Source organism: Cynocephalus volans, chromosome 9, assembly GCF_027409185.1.
Source record: "Cynocephalus volans isolate mCynVol1 chromosome 9, mCynVol1.pri, whole genome shotgun sequence".
In the NCBI taxonomy this organism is placed as follows: domain Eukaryota; kingdom Metazoa; phylum Chordata; class Mammalia; order Dermoptera; family Cynocephalidae; genus Cynocephalus; species Cynocephalus volans.
In genome coordinates, this window is record NC_084468.1 from 51,251,519 (window position 1) to 51,264,796 (window position 13,278).

The following is a 13,278-nucleotide window of genomic DNA, read 5'->3' on the forward strand; positions in this document are numbered from 1 at the left end:
TTGAGAAAAAGCATGAACAAAAGGTATAATCAAATACAGAAAAGCAGACATTTGCTGCAATTGATGCCTGACAAAACCGTAAACTGTACGTGAACATTGGAGACATATGCTTGCCACAGTGGGGGTAAATAGGCCTGCTAGAGCAGAGCCATGAACAAGGGATCCTGCAGAGTCTTTTGAAAGTTCTATATAGAAAGGGAGGTGTTCACTGTGTGCAAATATGTGCATTGGCTGCTTTTTTTATTTTTTAAATAGAAAACCCATCATCTCTGCAAGAGTGGCCTGTTTATCAATATTGGCACCCTGAAGGCACCTTAATCGGCTTGAAAATGACATTGATGTCATGACATGCTTCAAAAGAGAATCTCTGTACACAGAGAAGGGTTGCAGTTCAACAATCCTAGCTTAATGTGACAGAAAGAAGGAATTTAACTCATGTGATGGGCTCTGCATGGCTGGCAAAGTTCTGTCTACTAAGCAACATGAAGTGTGGAAGGAGGAGAGAAAAAAACAAGTTAATTGCTAGATATTAATAAAGACTTTAAAATGGGTGATAAACTTGTAACTTATAAAGGTATCAATCCATAGGATTTTAAGCTACTCAGCATTTTTTTAAGGTAAAAAATATTTTTCTGAAAAGAAACTCTTCTACACTAAATTATAAATGAATATTGTAAAACAATGTTTCTTTTTATAGTACTAGTGTGCTTTAAAAATATATTTGGAAGAGCCATGGGATATTTTTTACTATTTTTCTATTTTTACAACTACTGGTATTATTTGAAATCTGAAGCCCAGTAGGTAGGTGAGAGAAAGTGAGTTGTACACCGGGTATTACAGTGGCCAATTAATCTCTTTATGCTCATTTTGAAAAAGACCATTTGCTTAGTCTGTCACAGGATGCAGACTATTGATATCAAGTCTGTGGTTTACTTCTCTGACACAAGTTTTCCTAATGATCTTAATTGAGGGATTTTGGGGAGACTTTTTTTGCTCCTCTAAATCATAACGTAAAATATACTGTAAACAGCCTTTGTTATCCTGCATGAAACATAGTATAGGTACCATAAATGAACTGAAAATCTTTAGAAATTAACTGAAGTCTATGATTGAAAAGGCAGAAAAAAGTCAAAATCTGTTACATGCTTTCATGGAGGTAGTATGAGGCTTAAAGATTTTGAGGAATAGAATGTGTTTGATGAAATACAATATATACAAATAAATAATTAACATCTATACATTCTTCAGGTTTTGTTTTACACTAGATATTTCAGAATAAATAATACAAGTAATTTGCACAGCATATAAAGTCCATCAGTACCAGACTCCAGATTACGTTCCCACTTTCATCTCTCTCAACAATGTACCCAATTCTTTAGCTGAATCACTAATACTTAAGTTTGCAAAGCCTTTTATTCATCTTTGCCATTGTTTATGCTACTCTTTGCACCTGGTATTTCCTCTTCTGTTCTCCTCTCATCTATCCACTCCTATTTTCCATCCAGCAAATTCCTATTTATTTTTAAAGGTAACACCTTTCTATAACTTTCTGAGATAATCTGCCTCCCACTCCTCCTACTAGGGAGAACCAATTATTCCTACAAATGTAACCCATTTAAATTTTAATTAATATCTCTATTTAGCCATTGCTATATTGCATTGTTGCTATTTGCTACTGTTTTATTTTTTCTCAGCTCTTTGTCGAAAAAAATTGAACATTGATCATTTTTATGTACCTTGCACCTAATAAAAGATTTAGCACATGGTTATAGGACAATGAATACTATCAGACTGATGAAGAAACTTTTTAGAATTTTTTTTATTACTTACATTTTTTTTTTCTATTTTGTTGTGGTAAGAACACAACGTAAGTTTTATCTTCTTAAGAGATTTGTAAGTGTGTAATACAGTAGTGTTTTCTATAGATTGCATACATACGTTTATATCTACGTACCGCAGAGCTTTAGAATGCGTTCCTTTTGCATTGATTGAAAATTGAAATTTTATGCCTGTTGATTAGCAATTCTGAAGATCCCCCTTCCCCCAGCCCCTGGCAACCCCAGTTCTATTTTTGGCTTCTCATGAATTTGACTATTTTGGATACCTCATATATGTGGAATCATGCAATATTTGTCCTTCTATGACTGGCTTATTTCACTTAGTATAATATTCTCCAGCTTCACCCATGTTGTCACATATTACAGGATTTCCTAAACTTTTATTATATGTCTCTTTAGTGCATATTTCCTAAAAGTACAGTGAACTAATATTTTAAAAATGGTTTCTTGTACTTGTTAACAATAATTCTGTCCTTTGCATGTCTAAGATTTTTGGTTCTCCTCATATTGATGGTTTAATTGAACATACAATTCTAGGATTACGCTTTTTTCCTTCAAAATTCTGAACATAGCAATATATTTTTTTCTGAAAACTAGAAGAAATTATAGACTGAACATTGCTCTTGACACTTTCAGCCAGTCATTTTCTTTTTTAATTTGTTGCTTTTTAGCGCAAATGTCTTATCTTGTCATTCATTTGGCCATGCTTTTCTCTGATGTGACTTTCTGTCCATTGATCATTTCTGTGATTGTCTCAATAAATGATTTCCATCATATTCCTCAACTATAATCCTCTGTAGACAAATTACAATTTTTTACCATGTATCTCTACAAATAATTAACACCCTGTAAAAATAGTATGATTTTTGAGGGTTCTGGACTATGTGCAAGTTCTTTCTGATAAAAATATATCCAAGTTAGCACTCTGCATATAATTATCCCTCAAAACAAAATTCCGTAATAAATCAATAAACATTTGACCAATGATCTGTCACCCACTATATTTTCTATTACTAGTTATACAAACTAAAATAAAACTAGCAATGGTTTTATCTTTTTTTCTAATTTTTAACACATATCTTTTAATAAAACAAATTTGATAATGCTGAACAATTATATTTCTGTATTGTTGAGTTGATGCTGAAACATAATAGGCTACCAAAAAATTTTTTAATTGAATGACTTGATGTGCCAATCAAAATCCCTGTCTAATGTCCAGGTTTTAAATTATTGAATTTATTAGAGCTCTGGTAGCCTAAGAGGGTACCTTTTCCCATTGCTGGTATATGGCTTGCTGGCATCCTGAACTGATGAAATACATAAATTCTTCAATGTTACCAATGGTTTTTATAATAGTGATAGAAAAAACAGGCCTATATAATCAAGTATATACCCATTTCTTATTTACTGCTTAGTAGTCATATGATGAAGGACTTTAATCTCATATGTCTTCTCTGTAAAATGGAATATACCTTCCTCATAGAGTTGTTGTTAGAATTCAATGTAAAAGTGTAAGTAAAGGGATTGGCATAGTGGTTGGCCCTAGCATGTCTTTACCTAGAAGGGAAAAAAAAAAAAAAACTTTCTAATGAAATTAACTTTTTCTGGCAGGTACAGGAAATGAACCCTGGGCCTTGGTGTTAGCAGCACCATGTTTTAACCAACCGAGTTAACCAGCCAGCCCATAAAATCACTTTTAATTAGAGGATAAAATACGAATAGTAATAGAAAAATAAAAACACCTTGGATTTTGTTTTTTTAAAAACAACTTCTACATTTCTAAGCATTTTTCAGAGAAGAATTCATGGAAAACAAGTATTTTTATCTGTCTACTTGCCACAGCCATTTAGGGCAGCTTAAGATATGTTATAGGAAGCATATTGGAAATCTAAATTCTTTCAGGATAGCTCAAAAAAAGAAGGCTGAAGAGCTTTGTAAATTTGGTGACACCTAATTGTATTTCTCTGCTTTACTAAATAAACTGTTTGCTTCCCTAGTCCTTTACCATCCTCCCCCATACTTAGGGGTGTTTCCAGTGATTTGGCAATTTGATAGTAATAGGGAGAATAATATATAATCAACACTTGATTTCATGCCTGATTTGATTATGGAGTACTGATTAAACCAGTGCTAGCTAATTCCATGTAATTCAGTAATTAGGAGAGGGGTGTCTTCCCATACACCTTTTAAGAGACCAATCAATGCAGGGAAGATTCCTTGTCCTTTATGATGGCGAGGCCTGAATCAGGCTTTAAATAATGTACTCATCCTTTTCTATGTAAATTTATTAATAGGCTTTTAGTTTTCCTGAGAAAACTGGAACTATATGTCCCTGGCAAATGAAAGCAAAGTGATATCCTTGTCTCTTGGGTTTAAGGACATTTATTACTTTAGAGTCTTGACAAGTCCCATTATTACATTTCACTTTCTGAGTAGTGGCAGTGTGCTAAGCCTGGAACCCTGACATAGCATTAGATATCTTGCCCAGTAGGTTTACAAGTTAATTCATTAAACCAAATCATTTACATTAGAACACTGGCCTCATGTACTACTAGTAGCACTAAAATAAATCATTTTATTCTATCCATTATGGTAAGTGATACATCTGATACACTTATTAAGTTAAAGTGTTCTCTCAAATTCTCATGTTCAATTATTCTTGTCACCACTCACTGTGCTGACGGCTCTCTCAGGAATCATTACCCATAAGGATAAATTCCCAACTTTGTTTCCTGGTACTTATGTTCCTCCACCCTTTGGTGGAGGAAACAGCCTGCTTTTTCAACCTTATCACCTACTAATTCTGTACAATGAATCTCCCACAGCATCTAAGCCACTCTATTCACAGTCCAAAGATCTGCTAGGCACACTGTTGCCTGCCCAATATTTCCTTCTCCAACTACACCTCCTCTTTGTTGAGGCAAACTCTACCCTTCCGTTATAATCAGAACCCATACTCTTTCATGAAGATTTTCCTTTCTACTTCTTACCTGTCCCTGTCCTTTGCACATAATATGTTCTGCTCGCAGCAGCCCTTTTGTTCTTGTGTTTATGGTGCTGTTACATAACAGCTATCATTATGCTCATTTCTCAGGGGAGTACTCCTTGAACTTCTAATTTGGTTTTATGCTGTGTAAAGATATAAACTACTCTGTTATAGTTTTTTGTATCCTCCTCAAATTTAGCACCAAGTGCATAGGGAATAGTGTCTACATTTTAATAATGTCTCAGTACTTGTATATCATATTATTCTTGGAAAGAGAGGAAGGGTAATGCCGCTTTTCCAATGGCACCCTTAATGATTCAACTCTAAGTTCTTGAATCGCATATTGGTGGTCACTCTTCTCATTTCTTTGAATCCCCTGAGGTAATAACATACCTTAAACCATAATTGCTTCCAGCTACATTTTCAATATTTGTTGAATTATGTTCCCAAGTAAATTGGTATTTCTTAAATGCCTAACAAATACGGGGACTTGTATAAATCCCTAATTATCAATTTAACTTGAGCTCTGTGCATGCTATATATTCCTTGAATCTTCTTGAACCATTGTAAAATTCACTTTCTGGCTGCAACAAACAGAGTTATTTTTCAATCACTTGCACACATTTTTTTCAGGAATTATAGTGCAAAAGTTTTAAACAAACTAGAAAACATAGATTAAAGTGAAGCCACAGTAGAGTATATGGCAGAAACTCCACATCTCATTCAATTTTAGATAGCTCAATCTAGCGCTTATTGTCTGAGGGTTGATGGTTTGGTGCAAAGAAATTTGTGACCATGAATTTACAGAACAATTCAATTCACTAGCCTTTTCTGGCTGAGAACATAAGACAAGCATAAAATGTATATAAATAGCAAAATCTACTAGGTTGGCACATATATGTAGTATACATGTGTGTAGAAATACACACATTTATATTAAATGTAGCAGTATAATAAAATAGTTCTCCCAGGATACTGGAAAAATAGGTTATACTTATATTCAAAATTAAAGTCATAAAATATATGGGTAAATATGGTTTGATAATTACCTTAGTTATATAAAACAGATGATTCACTACTTCAATGATTCTCATGAGTATTCAATATAATCCTGATAATATTTATTAAACATTAGCAGTATCTTTGGAAATGAGGATCCAAAATTTCTATCCTGGGCATTAGATTCTCATAATGTAACAGATATGTGGTACTATATTCATGTAACTATAAAATAATGTTGACACTTAAACCCACGTATCATATATGCTATTTTGATGTTTTTCTTTTTTGATGTGTGAGCTTTACTATGCTGCATTCCCCAGTTACTCAATCAATTATGAATCCAGGGTTTGCCCTGAAGGTATTCCATTGATGTGACTAAAGTATATAATCAGTTGACACTGAGTGAAAGAGATTTTCCTAGATAATCTGCATGGCCCTGATTTAATTGGTTGAAATACCTTAAGAGCAGAGTCAAGGCTTCCCTAGTGAAGAAGAAACTCCACCCGTGGACAGTAGCTCCAGCCATGACAAGAAGGGTTCCAGCCTGTCTTTCTTGCTGGCCTGCCCTATGAATTTTGGACTTGCCTAGCCAGCCCTCATAATCATGTAAGCCAGTTCCTAGCAATAAATATCATAATATGCATCTTCTGCTGGTTGCATTTCTCTGGTTGAACCTTGACTGATTCAAATATGTGCACTGAGTGTGTGTGTACAAATATGTATGTATGTAGATTTACTCACATACATAGACACAGGCTAAAATGTATTAATAGAGTGAGCATATAATCCATCCCCCAGTCGGGTGACAACTTAAAGAGCAAAAATGAAGACAATTATCAGTTTCACTGGGACATAAGAGTACATTAAGATGGTTCAAGACAGGATAAATAAATTGGATTATCCTGTATTAAAAAGAAAGACCAGACACTAATGGGATCAAAGAAGGGCTTCAAATGTCCCTTAATTCTCCTAAATTGAAAGCAAAAGTGTGTTTCTGTGTGTGTGTGTGTGTGAGAGAGAGAGAGAGAGAAAGAGAGAGAGAGATAGTATGTGAGTGTGTCTATGTCTGTGTTTCTTATATTCTTAATCTTTTAGGGTCATGAACATTTGGGGAGATCTTAAAAGGTTAGTTTTCTTCTCTTATCCTCTGCAAATGCATTTATCACATTATCCTATATTAGAATTGGTTTACATTATCATCATCCCCATTTGCAATGTGCCTTTACATACTTTAAAGATTCCACAGTTTTCTTTGTACCTAATCCCATGAGGGTCACTCATTCACTGCTAACCATTTAATTAGATCTATGTTGTGACACTTACTATTCTATATCCTGGGATATGAAGGTGAATAAGAACAATTCAGTAATGACAGAACTTACTAGCTAGTGAAAATATAGACAAAGAAACAAAAAGCACATTGCATGTACAGATTCAATGCAATCCCCATCAAAATTCCAATGACATTTTTCTCAGAAATGGAAAAAATTATCCATACATTTATATGGAATGACAAAAGGCCATACATAGCCAAAGCAATCCTGAGCAAAAAAAAAAAAAAAAGCTGGAGACATAACACTGCCTGACTTTAAACTATACTACAAAGCTATAATAACTAAAACAGCATGGTACTGACATAAAAACAGACACACAGATCAATGGAATAGAATAGAGAACCCAGGAATCAACCCATACACCCATAGCTATCTGATCTTTGACAAAGGCACCAAGTCTACACACTGGGGAAGAGACTGCCTCTTCAGCAAATGGTGCTGGAAAAACTGGGTATTCACATGTGGGAGGATTAAACTAGACTCGTACCTCTCACCATAATCAACTTAAAATGGATTAAAGAATTAAATATACATACTGAAACAATAAAACTCTTTAAATAAAACATAGGGGAAACACTCCAGGAATTAGGAGTGGGTACAGACTTCATGAATATGATCCCAAAAGCACAAGAAACCAAAGGAAAAATAAACAAATGGGAATATATCAAACTAAAAAGTTTCTTACAGCAAAAGAAACAATCAACAGAGTGAAAAGACAACCAACAGAGTGGGAGAAAATATTTGCAAAATATATATCTGACAAAAGATTAATATCAAGAATATACAAGGAACTCAAACAACTTTACAGCAAAAATCAAATAACCCAATTAAAAAATGGGCAAAAGAGCTGAATAAGCATTTCTCAAAGGAAGATATAAGAATGGCCAACAGACACATGAAAAAATGCTCAACATCACTCAGCATTTAGGAAATGCTAATCAAAACCACTTTGAGATACCATCTCACTCCAGTTAGGATCGCTAATATCCAAAAGACTGAGAATGATAAATGTTGGTTAGGTTGTGGAGAAAAAGGAACTCTCATACACTGTTGGTGGGACTGCAAAATGGTGCAGCCTTTATGGAAAATGGTATGGAGGTTCCTCAAACAATTACAGATAGATCTACCTTATGACCCAGCTATTCCAATGCTGGGAATATACCCAGAGGAATGAAAATCATCTTCCCGAAGGGATAACTGTACTCCCACATTTACTGCAGCACTATTTACAGTAGCCAAGAGTTGGAACCAGCTCAAATGTTCATCATCAGATGAGTGGATAAGGAAACTGTGGTACATCTATACAATGGAATACTACTCTCCTGTAAAAAGGAATTAAATACTACCATTCACAACAACATGTATGGACTTAGAGAAAATTATATTAAATGAAACAAGTCAGGCACGGAAATAAAGGGTTAGGGTGGGGGAAGAAGATATAACAATCACAACAATTCCTTGAACTTGTTAAGACAAGTGAACAGACATGAGGTAGTGGTGGGGAGGGCAGAGAGGGAGGGAAGAAAGAGGAATGGGTAAAGGGACATGAAAATCAACTACAATGTATTTTGAGAAGTTAAAATAAAAACAAACAAACAAACAAAAAGACAAAAAGTACATTTCATTTTTCCTAATCTTCTGATGTTCCACACACTTATTATGGTATTAGTAAAGCCATTAGCAACAGTGAGAATGGTGGTCTTAATTTGGACCCTCAAAGTGGGCTATACTATTGGTTTCATGGTATTAAGCTCCATTATCTTAATGGTAACTTTTCTGTCTGGTCTTTATAACTTTACTACTCAATTGCTACACATTGACCTTTGTCTATCTTGGTTTGAATTGACCATGATATTTGTCCATACAGAAGGAATCCCACATTCAATTATAACAACATCCTTTTATCAATCTGTTCTGATATAGGTCCATTCTCTCAGTATGTTGTATGGGGTATGGGTGGGTATTTATCACATTTCTAGATTTTCCTAGAGAAAAACATCTAGTATACCACAGCCTTTTCCACACTCCACCTACTGCCATTTCCAGAATTACAGAAATATTTCCCTGTGGTCACTTCAGTTCTCAAATTTTGATCACTTGTGAGTTTGTAGGAGTTGGTAATCCAAAATGACATCTAAGCATGTTTTAGAACTTAAGTTTACCCTAACTCTGAGCAACACTTTCACCAAATACAGTCCATATATATTGGCCATAATTTTCAAAAATATTTTTTTCTGATCTAAAAACAGAGACCAGTCTCCTGCCCTTGACTTTTGAATGTACATTTGATTTACACAAGAATCCTGTGATAAAAGGAAGAGGTGTAGTTCTACTATGTAAAACCACAGAGTCTACTAAACACTGCCTGCATGTTTTTGTATTACACCAACACGGTATACCAAGGTGTCTTCATTTTAAGCCAATCCCATACCTATTTTGGACTGCATGGTAATTTAGTATCATCCATGTTTCGATAACTTTGCCATTACTGTAGTATGGCTACGCCATAAATTCATCCCATTCTATTATTAAAAAGAGAAAGAAGTATATTATTAAAAAGAGAAAGAAGTATATCTGGTTTGACATTTCAGGTTTTTAAACAATTCTGAAAAGAGATACTTGAAACAGGATAAAACCATTACTAGATGGAACATGAAATCTAACAAATATAGGTAATCAGAAGTATGAAATTCCCTAAACAACTCTATCAGGAGAATGGGACTCATGATTTATACTGTCAAGCCTAAAGCAGTATTCTTTATGATTTTTAAGAGATCTGGAGTCAAGTAAAAAGAAAGTACATAAAGCAATGTGCATACCTAATTTTCAAGGAGACAATTTGGCCTTAGAAATATTTTGATGGACTTTAAATTACAAAATTCAATACTACATGTGTAATGTTATGAAAATTAATTCATGTCTTAGAATTACCGTATTTAAATTCCTTAAGAAGAGGCAGAGTCCAAATCAATTTTGTTATCATCATCCTCTTCTCTGTAATCCTTGAATGTATTCTTATCATAATGTAAGCCATTGTATGTGAAAATTATAGCAACTCAAAGAAGAAGGCTTGTTTTAGGCAATAGTGCTTTAAATATTTTAAGTAAGTTTGTTCTGTGAGCCAACATGAATTACCGTAATTAATGAGAGCTGTGTAGTTCATCCAAGGTGTCATAATTTTTTATTGTGTCATTCCTGAGAGATTAGAAATTGCACACATTTTTTGCAATCTCTTGTATAAAGAAAAAGTACAAGAGATTATATCCTTATAACAAACTACTTTAGAAAATTTAATTTTTTTTGTTAAAGAATTATTCTTTCTTTTTTCATTTTTCTTTTTTAAACAGCAAAGTATTTTTTGTGTGTAAAACACCGTAGAAAACTCTTGAAAGAAATCTTAAACAGGAATCTGAGCTTTCTTTAGAAGGCTACAGTTTGTGTAGGGAAAATCAGTACTTGAGAAGCAAACAAAAACCATAACAAAATCTCTTTAAGCCAAAAGATGAAATAAAAAATATATATAATATACAAGTCTTTCATTTTCCAAAGTCCTTAAAAATGATTCTTCAGTGTTTTCCATAGTTTATAGACAATATTTTCTCTATAAAAATACAGCATTGAAATTTTTGCTTTATTCTTTGCTTTTTATCTCCTTCACTAACTCCTCTTTCTTCCCCTCAAACGAACACATTCTGCAAGGTAAAAGGCATGACCCTCAGGTCTTTAAACTCTATATCCTGACCTTAATAAGACCATTCTCAAATTTTCAAAAATTGAACTCTATCTCCTATTTCAGACAAACCTCCAGATTACATGTTTCATAATAATTCTTTGTAGCCTAATATCGAACTCATCTTCTATCTAAAATGTGCTTTCTCTATTTCCCTACCTGTTGGGACAAAATTAAAGTCATACTTAATATTATACTTCACACTTAGTTGGTATCTAGAAAATGTAGAATGAAGTGGATCACATTTGTTTGCTACTACTTATACTGAAAACTTTGTTATTTTTGATGCTCTGTTCTTTCTCTGCAGAGATTGAGTCTTCAACTTTTTCCAATGTTTTTCTTGGGAACTTCTCTTTGCATTCCCTTCATGAATACATTATTCCCAATGACAACTAAGAAAAAGCATCATTCCTATTAGATGTTTCATTCATCCATAGAGAATATCAACATCAGATTAATCTTCCTAAAATACAAATTTTGTTAAGATATTTTCATTTTCAAAAATTTTCAATGGCCACTTAATCAGGCCTCTGGATTTTCTACCTGGTAAGATAAATAAAATAAGCCCTGAATAATGTGCCTGCTTTTCTATCTGTACCTGCCTTTGTTTGCAATGTGTCTTGGTAATTTCATCCAAGTTGAGATTCTCACTGAACTTTAAATATCTAATAACGATTTCTGTTCCTTTGGGTACTCTATGTTACCTATTGCTCTAAATCTTAATATCTTTTCTCCTACCTCTTCAGATATTCAAATTCACTAATGCTTAAAGCTCAACACACATTTCACCCATTTCAGGAAAGTTTTCCTGACCATGTTAGCCCGTGCTAATCTCCCCTCTTACTGAGGCATTAAAACATGGCGGGCTTTGGTGAAAGATAGAACTGGCTTCCAAATTTTGATTCTATCACTTACCAACTTTTACCCTTGGGCAAATTTCTTAATTTCTCTATTTTCAAATGGCTTAGCTATTAAAATGGGATAAAATATATAAGTAATTCGCAAGGTTTTATGAAGACTGGTTTGACATCATATGTATGTATGTGTACAAGTCCCCTTCCTAGTCACTAGATGTTGGAGAAGTCAGTAGGAAATAGATAAGAAGAAGGAAAAAGATGGATGTAAATGGTCACAATGAGATGAACAGAACAGAATCAGGAAAGGGTGGGGGATAACCCACTGAGTTCATTCACTAAATAGTGGACACTTAGGCTCCCGACGATGAATAAAGCTTTCTGTTTTAAGTATGCTTAGAAGGATGCCATGTGGCCAGAGAATCTCAGTGAAAGGATCTTCCAGATACACAGCTATGCAAATATGGTGACAATTTTCACAAGGCTAGGAACATGGAAGCTTAATATATCAACCATAGAAATCATGTAGCATTTTGTGTTTTAGCCACTTAAGCTGAATATGTATTTATTCATGCAGAGTACTCACTTATTAAGCATTACCTAAGTATAATAGAATTCTCCAAAGTAACATTTATAAAACAAGAGACAAATCTGGGAAATTCCTAATCATGTGGCCTCTGAGCCCAAAACAGAATATGAAGATTCAGAGTAGGTCTTTAACCAGTGTCTCAACAAACATAAAGCAATGTTTATTATGCAACACTTATTGTAAGAAAACAAATGAAAAATTAGCAGAAAAAAAGCACAAAACCAAGAAATTTATCATGGAAGGGTATTATTCATCAGCTAATAGATCTTAAATATTACAATTTTTTTACCTGGAAAAAAAAATGGAAAAAAAAATGTTTAAAAAAGGCTCCTATCTGTTTTTCAATAAAAAGTTTGTATTTATTCACATTGCTCTATTTTCTCTATTTTTAAATGGGTAGAAAACTATTTTATAATTCACTAAAAATAATTTCTAAGGGTTCCTCCAGTGCTTTTTGTCTTTTTCCCTTTAGCATGGATACTGCATTAAAGTGTACTGGATGGCCTAACTTTCATTATGATGATTCTGAAGGAAATACTCCAGACAGGTTAACTGGAGGCCTTCCAAAATAATAGGCTGTTGTAAAAACGTGTATGTGAAGTACACACCATGATTCATCAAAGTCTTCTGTTTGGGGTTGGAAAACTTCCATGGTTGAATAAGAAGTCTGAAAGATCGTTTTAACAACAAAACAAGGGAACAGCTGACCAGACTCACAAATAACTTAGAAGAAAGCAGGAGGAATAAAACTAAATCAACATTTGACAAAGAGAAATGTGGTCCTGTGTATAAGATTCCAGCAAATCCCAGTGTACATAGTTTTAAGTGAAAATTTAGACTGAAGATGACAGAAAAGAAATTTTAGAAAACGTATTGATACCTATTTAAGCATTCAAACAACATCCAAAGAAAAAACTGTACAGAGATCACTCAAAAATTAATAAA